At 34.0% G+C, this 15,244-nt stretch overlaps 1 protein-coding gene across 2 annotated transcripts in view; it reads left to right on the top strand.

The window, feature by feature from the left end:
• LOC106668301 overlaps positions 1–15,244 on the top strand; it is a 50,832-nt gene that overhangs the window by 15,144 nt on the left and 20,444 nt on the right. The gene's annotated exons all lie outside the window — the stretch shown is intronic.

Here is a 15,244-nt window from a genome sequence, read left to right as displayed (position 1 = left end):
AAATTTGACAGAGGAATAATCCTGTTGACGTAAAATGCATATTAGTTGATAATACCTGGTTTTTTAAATTTACAACCAATCCAGAATTGAGAATTTCATTATTTTAGAAAACTGAGAAAGTACACCATTCAGTAAAAGTCAGCATATTTGCCTATTAATCCTCGAGCAAATAGAAAATATTTTTACCTATTAACTAATTAATAATGCACACCAATACGCGCTTGTTAAAAAAGTCAGTGATTTTGGTTAAAATTCTTTGGAAATACTTAAACCAAAACGTAAATAAAAAAATTTCTTTTCAAAACTTCTTAAACAACTCACCCCTTTTTTCAAGCAACTCCACAGAAAAACATTAAAATTTTACGTAAAAAAATATAGAAAATTTAAATTAGAAAAAATATCTGTTGCTAAATCATGGCTAAGTTCACAAAATATAGTTAATATGAAACTTATAACCAATCTAGAATTTAAAATGTCTAACTGTAAACGTACTTCGTTTAATGAAATATTTGTAAAGCATTTGTAAACCAGGAAGAGCCCCCCCCCCCTATTTAAAATTTGTTCACCTAAATATTCAAAAGTTTATTATTTATTTTTCTATAATTCTACAGACATAAATGAACACTATTTTATTATTATTTTTATGTGTTCGATCAAAATGCATAAGAAATTTAACTGAGGAAAAATCGTGTTGACGTAAAATGCATATTAGTTGATAATACCTGGTTTATTAAATTTACAACCAATCCAGAATTGTGAATTTCATTATTCTAGAAAACTGAGGAGGTACACCATTTATGAAAGTAACAACATTTTGAAGCCATGAAGAGGCTTCAATTTTATAAATTTTTAACTAGCTTACTCAAGTCTTAACTATTTATTTTTGTTATGAGTGCTGAGAAATTTCAAGGCCAAAAATATCGAGATATTAATGACAATTTTGAAATATCCTGTTAAAACTTGCATTATAATACGTAATATAGTTATAATTAAATTTATATATAATTTTTGAAAAATTCTAAATTTCGAACTTAGAGAGAGCTACAGTGATTAAAATAATAATTATATGCTTGTATAAACCAGCGACAAGTGTTGATTTTTCCACATTTTTCAAAATTTTTAAGTTTTTTATCACATTGTAAACATTTAACTTTTTCAAATTATATTTCAGGAGCCTGCTTTTTCAGGCTACACCAAAAAAAAGTTGGTCAATAAAACATTCTTGATATTTATACATTGCTAATAAGTGATTTATTAAATTTACAACAAATCCGAAATTAAGAACTTCATTATTTTAGAAAACGGAGAAAGTGTACCATTTATTAAAATAGCAACATTTTGAAGTCATGAAGAGGCGTCAATTTTATAAATTTTTAACTAGCTTAGTCATGTCTGAACTACTTATTTGTCGTTATCTCAGATGAAAAAAATAACAGTGCCTATTTTTTTGACAATTTCGAAATCTGCTGTTAAAACATGGATGGGGGGCGTGGGTGACCGCAACGGTTTAGGCGTTGACACAGCGCTCTTCACTGTAAGGTGAAGGTCACGGGTTCGAATCCAGCAGCCCTGCATTCGAACTCGACATACTTACAAATGGGCCTTTTTTCAAAAACACCGGCACCCTGAGGGTTTATATGACCTCTGCTGTTGGAAACCCTCCTAATAAAAATATTAAAAAAAAATAAAAAAGTGGATGATTTGTAATTACATTTATATCCAATCTATAAAAGAGAAAGTTGTATAAAAAAATACGTATTTATAAATCGGAAGCAAGTTATGATTTTTGTACATTTTGCACCTCTTACACAAAATTTAGTGGCTTTTTCTCTCTCTTTGTAAACATTTTATTGTTTAAAAATATATTTCAGAATCCTGTGTTTTATCAGGGGAAAGCAAAAAGTATTAAGACTGGCAAATAAGAATAATAAACAATAATGTCGCTTGATGCCAAATTAAATATTTAATGAATATAAATTATTACTTATTCAGAAATCGAGAGATTCGATCTTTATTGACATCATCTTTAGGGCTCAAAGTGTTTGTCTGCACTTTGAGCTCTGAAGATGATCTCAATAAAGATCGAAACGTTGGCACGATAAAGAAAATGTTTTTCTGAAACCTACATCACACCAGATCGCATCTCACGCATCGTTTAACGGTCACTAACCACAACACATAAATTTTTACATTGTCATTTATTTATCAGCACAATTATTTTGAGTTTAACAGTGAAATATACAGTCCATTATTGAAATAAACTTCATTTCATAAATTCATATTGGTTATTTTACTTTGAAAAATTAGCAACATCAATCGGGGGGGCGTCGGTGGTTGACACGACGCTCATCACTGTAAGGTGAAGGTCCCGGGTTCGAATCCAGCGGCCCTGCATTCGAACCCGACATACTTACAAATGGTTTTTTTTATCAAAACACCGGCACCCTGAGGGTTTATATGACCTCTGCTGTTGCGAACCCTCGTAAAAAAAAAAAAAATAAATAAAAAATCAAGGGACCAGTGGGTAAAACTAAAAACATTTTTATTGAAATTGGGCACGCATATTATTTAGATGATTACTTATTTAAATATTTTATTACACAAATTATTAATTTGAACTTATTGCTTCTGAAAATTCTTACTTTAAAAAAATCTAATAAAATATGTTTAATGCATTATATATTTTAATGGTGGTGCCTACAAGTTATTGACATGACAATGACTTGCAATGAATAATTATTACGGAAATCATTTCATTATGCCGTTTTTACGGTATTTCTATGTGAAAGACTCCCGACCGAGTACTCATTAACACGATCTGGAAAATTCCCTTTTTACTCTGCTCTCCTTTGTTAAGGCTGTTGACCGAAATTCAAAACTAACGTTAAATATCCGTTATCAAAAGTGTGATTGTTAGAACAAAGGCGAATAAGTCCTTGAACTTATAATAATGTAACTTTAACGTAATTTAAGTTATTTTTCATTAAACTGGTAAATTTTTTATGAGAGTTGATTTTCACCATTATATTGTAATTCAATTAAAGTTTTATGTTGAGATAAAAAAGTCAGTGTCACCAGCGGGATTCGAACCCACGACCTTCGGCTTGATACGCCGTTGCTCTACCACTTGAGCTATCGTGACTTCGATCCCCTCGGGCACTAACTTCCCATCTCAACCGCACCTTTTGAATTTTCCCTCCTTTTATTATATTGTAAATTATTTAACTGGTTACAAACGATTTAAAATAAAATAAATAAGAGCTTTAATTAATTGATACTTATAGTTTCGTTATTATACTTGCTGGTAAAATTCAGTTTTGATTCTGTTAAATTGTGTATTTAAGCATTACACTGGATTTTTTAAAATTATTTAAAATTACATTCTTTCGTTTTTATCGTGTCTTTAGATTGTTGAAGCGAAAATCTTTGATCAGCGAGGGTCTTTAAATAATTATCAGGAGCAACAATTTCCTCTGAAATTGCCCGGTGAAATAAAAAAAAGGCCCTAAACTTAAAACGACCACACTCAAGAACTACGTCGTAGAATTTGGGCAACTGGTCCAGAAGTAGGTTTCCGGTTCACTTTTGATAACTTCTAGAACGGACTTTCTCCAGCCGTATGAAAATACGGTGTGTGTTCATTAATTACAGAAAATGCCAACCACGGGGTAGAAATTTGTTTTTATATTCTAAGCGTTTTCGCTAGAGGCATCGCGAAAATTAAAAATATTTTAGTTCTATGAGAATGAATTTGAACATTGGTTTTTCGCAGTTTTTTAATTGGTTCTGGTCTAACGTTTGCTAGCCCTGTAAGTTTTATTTTGCCATTGAGGTCTTCGATTTATTTATTGACCAGGTTAGATTAAAACAACAATTAATGAATATGGCTCTCGTTTCCAATCCAAGGATGAAATCTGATATCCGTTCTTTTCTTGAAACTTTGATAAAAAATTCCAATTAATTATTCTTTTCGTGTCAAGCAAAAACCTTAGATAAAAAAAATAATTAATTGGAATAATTAATATCGTCAATTATGACCAGTAAGCAAATATGGTTTAATTTAATAAGAGAGTTATAACGTTTAATTTAAAAAAGAACAGAAAAATTCCCGATTGATGAAATTAAAGAAGTTACCGTTATTTTACTCGTGAAGATGAGGCTAATTCGGTCATAGCTATAAAGCGAAGGCTACCGACTGTTATTAACATCTGAGGAGATCCCATGAACTGACCTACCCATCTCAACACCTATCACAGATGAATAATTCTAGGTCTTTCCACTTCCTCATAAAATCTTAATGAGAATAGTTGAAAAGCCAATGGGAAATCTAATTTTTTCTGTTACGTATAACAATTGCTTATACATTTTTTATCATGAAAAAATTATTATTAGTTTTCCCCTGTTTGATTGCACAGGATGAAAGTGAAGATATTACGATTATTATACAACAGTCGTGTGAAAAACAACAACCCAATTTTTCTCGAGTGCAAAATATAGTCTTCTCTTTCCATTTTCTAATAATTAAGGCCAGCATCATAACCACCGAGAGTACCTTTTTCAAAAATCCCCCCCACCGCTGGATATAAACTTTAATCCATCATGTACAAACGGAATTACTCTAGTAGTTACTGATTATTCGGAGATCGAGCGTTGTATAAATTCATTTTTTTTTCCTAAAATTTCTCGCGTTATATAAATTCATTTTTTCACATCCTACATGTATTTGTAAAATTTAAACAATGTTTATAAATCCCAGACCCTGAAGATGATCTCAATAAAGATCGAAACGTTGGCACGTCATAGAAAATGTTTTTCTAAACCTACGCCACACCAGACCGCATCTCAAGATCTCTGAATAATCATTAACTAACTGCCACTAAACACCACACATTTCTAGTAGTTTCTTTACATAATAAAAACATTTTTTTCCCCATAAAAGTCAGTGAAACCGTGTTGAAATTTTTGTTCTTTTTTAATTGTATTTATGTACATGCTGTATAGAAAATATTGTTCCGATCTGACCATGCAGTACGCTGTTATTTCTAATATTCTAATATATANACACACACACACACACACACACACACACACACACACATATATATATATATATAAGTTGAACCCATCCATTCTCGCTAATAACTTACTTTTACTTTCCAGACGTCAACCACTCACCTCAGAGTATTCCATGTTCCTTGCATCCGAATTAGTTGTAATTGTCAAAAAAAATTCCGATTTTCCAAGTCTCTTGTAAAATAGTTGATGATGAAAATAATTTTGGAACCTTGTATACAAAATGATGGCCAGTTTGGCTAGTTTGTCGACATCTTCATTCCCTTTTATTCCGCAGTGAACCTTTACCCAACCTGCTTGTACATCAACCTTCAATTTGACTAGAGTTTGAATGATTTTCCGTATTTTAATCAGGCAAAAAAACTATGATTTTCATAATTATCGATTCCGAGGAAACTCGACTGTCAATTAAGACGCTGAGGTCGACTATGTTCCGCGCTGCTCTATTATTTTACTACACATCGTAAACTCCTAAGAATCAAAAATTTTGCCTGACCGACTGAATTTAATTTTTCTGAGAGTTATTCGAGATAGGTATTTCTTTGTTGTCCTATTGTCCTACAAATGTGTTATAATTGTAACTGCATTCAACGAGTCTCACCGGAAGAGAACTTGTACTAATGAAGCATTTATTTACAAACCAGGAACAAGTTTAGCGATTGTGAAAGTAGAAATTATTTATTTATTTCTCATATTTTTGTATAATTAGGTCAACTAACTAATGGAAAAACACATCCTATTAGCATAAGAAATGCTGGCTTAGTCTGGAAGTAAAACTACTAGAATCATATATACAATTGGTATTTTCATTTGTTCTCTGATAGTTTGAAAACTCCACTCAAAATCCGTCATTTCACTTTTTTTTACATTAATTGACCACATAATGGTTGTGTTTTCTACCAATTGATTTATAGTATTTTTTGTGTACTTTTTTTGTTGATCTTTGATCGACCTGCGCGTGAATGGGAGTTTGGCCTGCATTCGATTATTCGATCAACAAAAAAATTAATTTAGGACACTCTTTCACGCAAGAAAAAAAAATAATAGCGAAATCAATCAGCCTCGTGTGTCCTCATTCAACGCCCCATCTGTATATGGTAAAAAAATCTCTTAAGGTTAATTAGGAAAACCTCCCTAAAGTTAACGACATCAAATAATAAATTAATAACCAAAGGGGGGCGTCGGTGGCCGCAACGGTTTAGGCATTGACACGGCGCTCATCACTGTAAGGTGAAGGTCACGGGTTCGAATCCAGCGGCCCTGCATCCGAACCCGACGTACTTACAAATGTTTTGTTTTTTCAAAAACACCGGCACCTTGACGGTTTATATGACCTCTGCTGTTGGGAACTCTCGTAAAAAAAAAAAAAAGAACAAATTTTAACAATATGCTCATCTTACGTTAAACAAAACAAAATATTTTACGTATGGTTATACTTAAAATATTCAATAATTAAAAGGATTCAATAGTATTGTCGAAAAAAAGATTCTGTTTAAGCATTCTTTAAAGCCATTGCATATGAATTACTGAAATGAATACAAAGCAAACAAAACAATATACATTTTTGGCCGGATCAGCCGGGGAGGGGGGCATTTTGGTTTTTGAATTGTCCGGTGTTCCGGATTTAAAAACTCTCTTTCGTATTATCCAAATTCAACGTTATCACAACCATTTACGTTTTCGTGGTCAATTGATCAAGTTATTTCTTTCAATCAATTGATTATTTTTTCTATGAGGTCTTGGTTGAGATAAAAAAAGACTTAAAAATGTCAAAAAGAGGGAAAATTTGAACGGTTGTAGGTTGAGATGGTTTCCGAGAGGATCGAAGTATATACGGTAACTCAAGGGGTAGTGCAGCGGCCTATTTAGCTGAAGGTCGAGACACTGAGTTTTTATCTCAACCCAGACCTTACATAGAAAGAATAATTAATTGATTGAAAGAAGTTATCACAACCGTCAAAATCAAGACCTTTATACTTTTAAACAATTTCAACGATGTTTAGATTTGCACAGGTCTCACACAACTGCCCAACTGGTCGTTGAGATGATCATCGGGGAGTTCAACACCAAAAATCATACCGGTATGGTACTTCTCGACATGGAAAAGGCTTTTGACACCATTTGGCTGTTAATAAATACCCAGCTTGTCAAGCTAATGCACTCTTAGTTAAATAAAAGATCCTTCCGAGTGTCCCCATTTCTACCCCCCGTTTAGCATAGCAGTAGGAGTGCCACAGCGATCCATTTTGGGCCTTTGCTTTTTTTTATACTCTTCCTCTAAATTATTTTGGCCATTTCTCATTTTATAATCATGGCCTTGGCAATGTACGCAGACGACCTCCTCTTAGAGAAAATGGCAAAAAGATTGAACGAGGAAAATAATAAAAATAAGTCGTTTCTGTCAAAGATGGAAGTTAAAGATTAACGTACCCAAATGTGAAGAAATTATTTTCAATAAGTGAAGCAATTAATATAAAAGGAATCCCTATTCACTGGTTTGATAAGGTAACTTACCTGGGTTTAGCTATGCACAGTAAACAAAATTTTGGCTTTCACATTATGAACAGGATTGCTAAAGCTAAACTATGTATCAGACTACTCTTTCAACTGTTGTCATTAGAATCATGGATATCCATCTGTATCGCTGTAACAATTCCAAATGTTTAGATTTATTAGCCATTATAACTGAGAAAAACATAAAATCAACAAAAACATCGCAAACGTTTTATTTCATATCTTCAATTTATAGAGGCCCCGTTTGCGCTATTACATGTAATTTGTAGTAAACCCAGCTGTTTCAAAGTTATCACTATTTTCTTCACTAATTTTCGTGGTCCGCTTGACCAATTAATATAATTCAATTAATTAAGGTTTTTAGTTGAGATAAAAAAGTTTGTCACGAGCGGGATTCGAACCGACGACCTTCGGCTTGATACGCCGCTACTCTACCACTTGAGCTATCGTGACTTCGATCCACTCAGGCACTAACTTCCCATCTCAATCCCACCTTTTGAATTTTCCCTCCTTGTTACCAATACAATGACACAACTTCAATGATTAGTGAACGAATTTTTTCATAAAACTTAGTCGGTAATTGCAGGATATTGTACGACAATAGTCTATTTAAAAAATCGTTAATTGAATTTAATGCTTTATGAATAGTGACATTTAGAAATCTGAAAAGAAAAAGGAAAACGAAGAAATATTTCAATGAAATCAATATAGAATTTTTTAAGTTTGGCCAAAAGTGGCCACTTTTTTTCCCAGACAACACGAAATTTAGCAAATTTGCTAAAGCTTAGCTAATCCCCTGAGTTTAGGCCGGGTGCAGGGTATTGGCAACACTGATTTTTTTGGCACCAATGTAAAATTCCCATCTTTGAATCTTCTATCCTAACATGGGCTCTTCACCACCACTGCGACTTGTTTCGATTGTTATATTTGCCAAACATACAATTTTTCATATCCAGTTTGTAATTTAACCATTTTTCATGCTCAAAGTTGCCTCAGAGCAATGCCAACTTAAGCAATTTTGTTTACGGTTTCTGATCTTTTTCCCAGAGTATTTTTGAAATTCTCTCGAAGTCCAGCCAAGCCAATCGGGCAAAGTCACAGCCTATCAAGACACCCTTAGGTCTAACTCATAAAGACGATCAATTTCAATGAAATATTTCTTGTCTTTATTTAAAGTATTTTTGAAATTCTCTCTACGTCCGGCCAAGGCAATCCGTTAACTGCTAACTTCAAACTGACGAGCAATTTAATCTAGTTGATTAAGATCTAATGGCACTTACATTTTTATCAGAAAAAATGATAAGAATGTCGGCTAAAATATTCTCAATGACAAATTTAAATTAATAAAATGCCTGTTTATTGTTGTTTAAACGTTTTTAATAAAAATAAACGTTGTTTTTTTAATATAAGTCATAATTATTATGCTTAAGCTTAGAAGCGAATTATTTAATCAGGTTGAGTCAATCAAAATTCATAGCTGTTGTTAGTGTTGCGTATGAATTTGCTCTGATAAATGAATGAGGTTTTTGAATGGTACTGAACTTGGGTAAGATCATGGATCCGCTCAGACACGTACGTGGGTCCTACAATCACAAATCTCTCTTCTCAAACCGTAACATTATTCCACTGGCACGAATATTTAGATATATTTCTTTTTTCATTTTAGCTGGAGTTAATTGAGCGGAAGTGCGTTCAGATTTTCGTATCGGCACGGATAATTCAGTTGTGCGGTTGCAGCCGAAAATATCCGCCTCCGTACCATCGGAATCCCGTGAGAGTTGAGGTTAATTCGGTCGTAGAGATAAAGCGAAGGAGTACGGACTGTTATTAACATCAGGGGAGATCCCACGAACTGACCTACTCATCCCAATACCTATCTATCTCCGATGGAATATCTCTAGGTCGTAGGCGATTTTAATTCTTTTGTTTTCACTTCCGCATACAATCTTAAAGAGAATAGGTGAAAAACCCACGAAAATGTCTCTTTACTTCTGATATTTTTAATGATTTTTTATAAAATTCTAAAATTATTATCACCTTAACGTAGATAGATCAGTATAATGTTTCAATGTTAAACTAATTAGTACTAATCATTTACTGTTTGTTATTGTATGTTAGTTTTACGCTAGCTTTTTTCCTTTTTGGTTTATACTGGAATAGTTGCTGTTGTTTTGCCAAGTATGTTGGCTTAAGTGTCCATGATCTAGCTACTCGATGTAGTGTTTTAGTCCTTTTGTAGCAGCCTTGATTTGTTCGTACTAAATTAATGAATTATATATTGACTTGTGTCTTTCAGCTTGTTTTTTCATATATCTACCTTTTTCTTCTTATAAGGTCGTGTAGACTTAATTTGGAGTTTTGCCCTGAGAGGTTTACTAGTCAGTAATTATTTCCCCGGTACGTTGTAGGTAGATGTATATTTTTCTGTGGGTTTTTGTGTTTTTGGACAGGGGCATCCGAAAGCTTGGTCATTTCAGCCTCGAAGCATTAACAAGGTACCCCCTTCACACTCTATACACACCAATAAATACATTCATACCTGCTAGGTCACCATCAGCCCCTCCCCATTCACAGCAACATACATTGATCGTAATCATTCTGTTTGGAAGATGGAGTACTGGATATTCCTCCATCTACCTTTCACTACAATAAACTAATCTAATTTGTGGTCGATGGAGTACTTTAAAAGTTGTCCGCCGTAGATCCAAGTCAAGCACACAACATGAGGGGCGATGGAGATGCTACGTCACCATCAGCCCCTCTCCTTTCACACTAATAAATATATTCACACCAACATACATTGATCGCACTCCCTGTTCCCTATAATAAACTAATCTAAATTGGGGTCGATGGGGTATTTTTATTTCCTCCACTAGCCCAAGTCATACACACAACCTGAGAGGGAATGGAGAAGCTACTTCGCCATCAGCCCCTCCCCATTCACACCGATAAATACATTCACTCATACAAGGCACAGAAACAACACATATTTTGAAGGCTATAAAAACAAATTCCAATTCCCTTAAAAAGCGGAACAGGGGACCCTAAAACTCGCCACCGTGTCCGAGAACTCTTCTTAAATCCGGCGGCATGCCTACACGCTCTCAGTATGGAGCCAAGGTACGACACGCCTCTATTATGTGGGACACATCGGGCAACCTTTCTCTGCATAAGGGGCACCTGCGCGGGCTTCGGTCCAAAATTTTGTCTTTGTTATAAATGGATTTCTTACTTCACCTATGCTTTTTGAACTTTTTGAATTGTTTTGAAACAAAACTAAGCAAAGGTGTTATGTTGGTTCACCGAGAAATGCCTCTAATGGAATTTATTCTTTTCCGTATCCGCCTTCCAATATAAACATGTTAAGTCCGCCGGACTTTCTTCTTTCCTCGCCTCCAAATTCCCTTTCTTGTTACTGCACATGCAGCTATGTTTTAATCATTTCGTTTTCGTTAGCTACTGTTTAATTGCTTTAATATGATTTTTTAACAATTCAGTTATGTTTTTAATCCTAAGCAGAAATGAAGATTTACTAGTATGTTATGTTAGCTGGTCTTAAAATTGTCCACTTAAACGAAGGATTTCCAGATCAAAGAGGTTCTGCCGACATATTATTCATATCTAATTCAAATTTTCTATTAATGTTCGAATCATGCAGAGTAAAGCTCCGCGTTGGAAATAGTATTTAATGATATTGCACTTCGCGTCCGATGATGAGTCGACCCCGCTGTTCATGATGCGGAAGGGATAAGTGTGTCAGATTCCTCCGTCTTCTTTCTCTTCCACTCTCAAATAAGCTTAGCCCTGTTCGGACATTGATTAACCTCTGGACACACCAGGGAATGTTTTTGACCGACTTCGATATATTCAGATCTTCTTTCTATAATTGAAATAATCGTAGTCGATTTCTCTTGTCAACTTTCCCGAGAAGCTGAAGAAATTTTTTAAATGTTTGCTAACGCTTGTAACTTGCTACTTAAGTGAATAATGTTATTTTTTTTATTGTTATTGAAAAACCATGTTTTTAAAGAGCTAGAAGACATAGTTAGACATTATAAATCCAAGTCCCAAAAATGGCACACAGCGTTGATCTAAGAAAACATATTTAAACAAAAAGATTTGCGATTTTCAGGTTTGTGTTTTTTAGATCCGTATAGTTCGGGGGCGTTGGTGAGTTGTTTTGAAGTGATTTGTAGGTGTATATGACAATTTCTTTTTGTTTAAGTGTTTCTTGGAGAAATTTGTTTGTATGTTTAATGAGAGAAGGGGTAGGGTCTGATTTGATTGTGCTGTATGTGTTTGTGTCGTTGATAATTTTGTTAATTTTTTCCCTGTAATCTTTTTTCCTGATTGCTACTGTTTGTTTTGTTTTATCAGCAGAAAGAATGAGTATGTCAGTATTATTTTTGAGAAAATTTTTTGTTTTGGTGTATGTTTGTTGAGATATGTTGTGTTGATTTGTAGTGAGGTGTTGTAAGTGATTTGTTATTGTGTTAATGCATTTTGATCGTGTTATGTCTTTTTCTTCCACTGTTTTTGTGGACTTTTGGATTGCATAGTCTACATCAATAATTAATTTAGCTGTTGGAAAATCTGTTTTGTTGTAAGGAATGGTATGTTTGGGACCAAGTGATGGGAAATTCTGGATTTTTGGAAGAATGTTAGTTTTTGTTAGGTTTAGAGACCATTTGTTTGTGTTAACAGGTGTTTTTTTGTTGATTAAGTTGTTCAATTTTTTGATGTTTGTTTTTAATTTGGTCAAAGTGGACATTGTATGCATCTTTTTGTGTGTAATTTTTTTTTAAATGTCTGTAGGTAATACAGAAAAAAAGATTTGTTTCGGAAGAATTTCTTTCGTCTCTAAACGGCGTGGAAATAAAATAGAATTCACTCTAATTGTTTGCTTTTCACACCAGAAACCCGCGGAAATTAGTAAGCCCCTTTTCTTCCAGGATATGCAACATGCCGTGATGGTGCTCGCAAGTGCGCGACGTCCCACATACTAAGCGGAAGCGTGCGATTAATACGTAATGAGCGTGAATTTACAACGAACTTCGAACGAATCTGTTAAATTGGCCAATTTACCATTCGCCCGCTAAGTTTTATTTTTTTCGATAAAATTTCCAACGCTTGAGGTAGGGAAATGACGAAACGAGCCTGACAGAACAAACCAGCGAGGACAGGCGGACCAGGAGGATCGAAAACGATCTACCTACACGCACAATCGTATGAAAAATTATCGCGATACGATAAAACCTAACTTTGGGGACCGCGGTAGCCGAGTGGTTAGCATGAGAGACTCTCACGCCGCGGTCGTGGGTTCGATTCCCACCGTCGCCTCTGGCCCTTTTTTCCCGATAACCCCCAATTTGAACACACAAGAATTCGTACTATGGCTAATATGCAAGATCATAAGGCCAATAAAAAAAATAAATAAATAAATAAAAAAAAAACTAAAAAAAAACCTAACTGTGAAATTAATCTCAATTTTTCGGGCACTAGATTCTCGACTTTCGGGAACTTACATACATGTTTTCATTTCCAAAGAGAAACAGTTTCTCATTTAATTATACATACTTTTTCATTTAAAAAAAGATCATATAAAAATTAACTATGTATAATTAAGTATAACTTGATAAAAAATAATCAAATTTGGTAAAAACAGTTTCGTTTTTCCGTTTCAGTGAATTAAAGAATAATGTTTGTACGAATACAGTTCCAGCAGTTGGCGGATCAATCAGAGCCCTCTGAAATAATCACAATCCTATAATTACAGTAATAATCAGTAATTTAGAAAACGTCATTGACTAAATGTTGGGAAATCCATTAAAAATATTGTTGTTTTTCCAATTACGGTACCTTTCGGGAGCGTCAGTGGCCGCAACGGTTTAGCCGTTGACACGGCGCTCATCACTGTAAGGTATTTTATCATTATGCCCCTGCATTCGAACCCGACATATTTACAAATGAGCTTTTTCCAAAAACACCGGCACCCTGAGGGTTTATATGACCCCTGCTGTTGCGAACCCTCGTAAAAAAATATTTAAAAAATAAATAAATGTTTATTGCTACGGAATTTAAAATGTTTATCAGTCTCATTTGAATTCTGAAGCAATAAACTGTTTATTTTTATCTTTTTTTTTTCAATGTGATAAAATTTTTATATTAAACCGCATTTGGATGATTAATAATACTGACTACTGCAGCTGATCTATACCCACTAATTAATTAGTTAAAAATTGTTAAGTCTAATTATGGCGTTTCTGTATTTATAGAATTAAAAATGCTTTATAAAAATGAAATAATGATAAACTAAGTATTTAAAACAAAGAAATTATCGGTTTCTCCGTCCAGGAATCATAGGAAATAAAGCATCATCAAAAGGTATCAAAAATTATTAATTAAATTAAAAAAGTCCTGTTTTTGCACTTCTTCTTTGTCTTCATGATCGAGACACCAGATGTTACTGGCCAGTTCATTAAGGAGTTATAAAAAATTAGAAACAAAATTATAAACAATTCATTAGAGTTCGTGGTCCGATTGACCGAATAACGTTTTTCAATTAATTAATCTGTCAGGTATTGAAAAATGGCAAAAAGGAGGGAAAATTCGGAAGGTGGTGTTGAGATGGGAAGCTGGTGTAGCTCGAAGTGGTAGAGCAGCGGCGTATTTAGCCGAGGGTCGTGGGTTCGAATCCTGCTCTTGACACTGACTTTTTTATCTCAACCAATCCCGTACATAAAGATTAATTAATTATAAACAATTTATAATTTCGAGAGGACTTTTGTAGGAATTTTCTGATGTCAACACTTTTTTTTTTCTTATGGCAAGATGCCGGCATGTATAGGCCTGTAAGGTAGCATGCTCGATTGGAACTTTTTAAATCGGAACTTATGATTAATAAGCAAGCAATGAAGTGATTTGCAATAACTTATCTTCTTTCTTCTTGGTGATGCTCTTGCAGAAATTTCTTCCGAGTTCATTATATTTGTATAATGTCCCGGCCACAGTTCTTGTAGTCTTTTGAGTCACTGAAGTATAGGGTTTTTGCATCAAAGGGAATTATCGACAGGTTTTGAAGGTTTATGCCTCAAACTTGTCCTTCTACCTCTAAAGAATCGATTTTCGAAAAAAGAATGGCTTATGGGGTTTCTGAAATAACTGATTTGCGTGATGATTTATCTAAGGTCAAACTGCGTAACTTTTCGACCAACTGTTAAGGAAAAAGTCATTCTTTTTTCGAAAATCGAATTTTTTGCTCAAATCGATTCTTTAGAGGTAGAAGCACAAGTTTGAGGCATAAAACTTCAAAACCTGTCGTTGATAATTCCCTTTGATGCAAAAACCTTATACTTCAGTGACATAAAAGCCTACAAGAACTGGTGCCGGGACATTAAACAAATATAATGAACTCGGAAGAAATTTCTGGAAGGGCAACACCAAGAAGAAAGAAGATAAGTTATTTCAAAACACTTCATTGCTTGGCTATTAATCATAAGTTTCGATTTAAAAAGTTCCAATTGAACATCAACTACGTAACTTTTCGACCACCTGGTAAAATTTCTAACCCCTACTTTATTTTACCATTGCAATAATTGGCAAATTGAATTAGTACTTTCCGTATCCAACCTTATTCTACGTATCTTCGGTTACCTTT

This window comes from Cimex lectularius, unplaced genomic scaffold (genome assembly GCF_000648675.2).
Source record: "Cimex lectularius strain Harlan isolate CLEC.00 unplaced genomic scaffold, Clec_2.1 scaffold237, whole genome shotgun sequence".
In the NCBI taxonomy this organism is placed as follows: Eukaryota; Metazoa; Arthropoda; class Insecta; order Hemiptera; family Cimicidae; genus Cimex; species Cimex lectularius.
The sequence above is the reverse complement of the archived record's forward strand: the minus strand, read 5'-3'. Positions and strand labels throughout refer to the sequence as shown.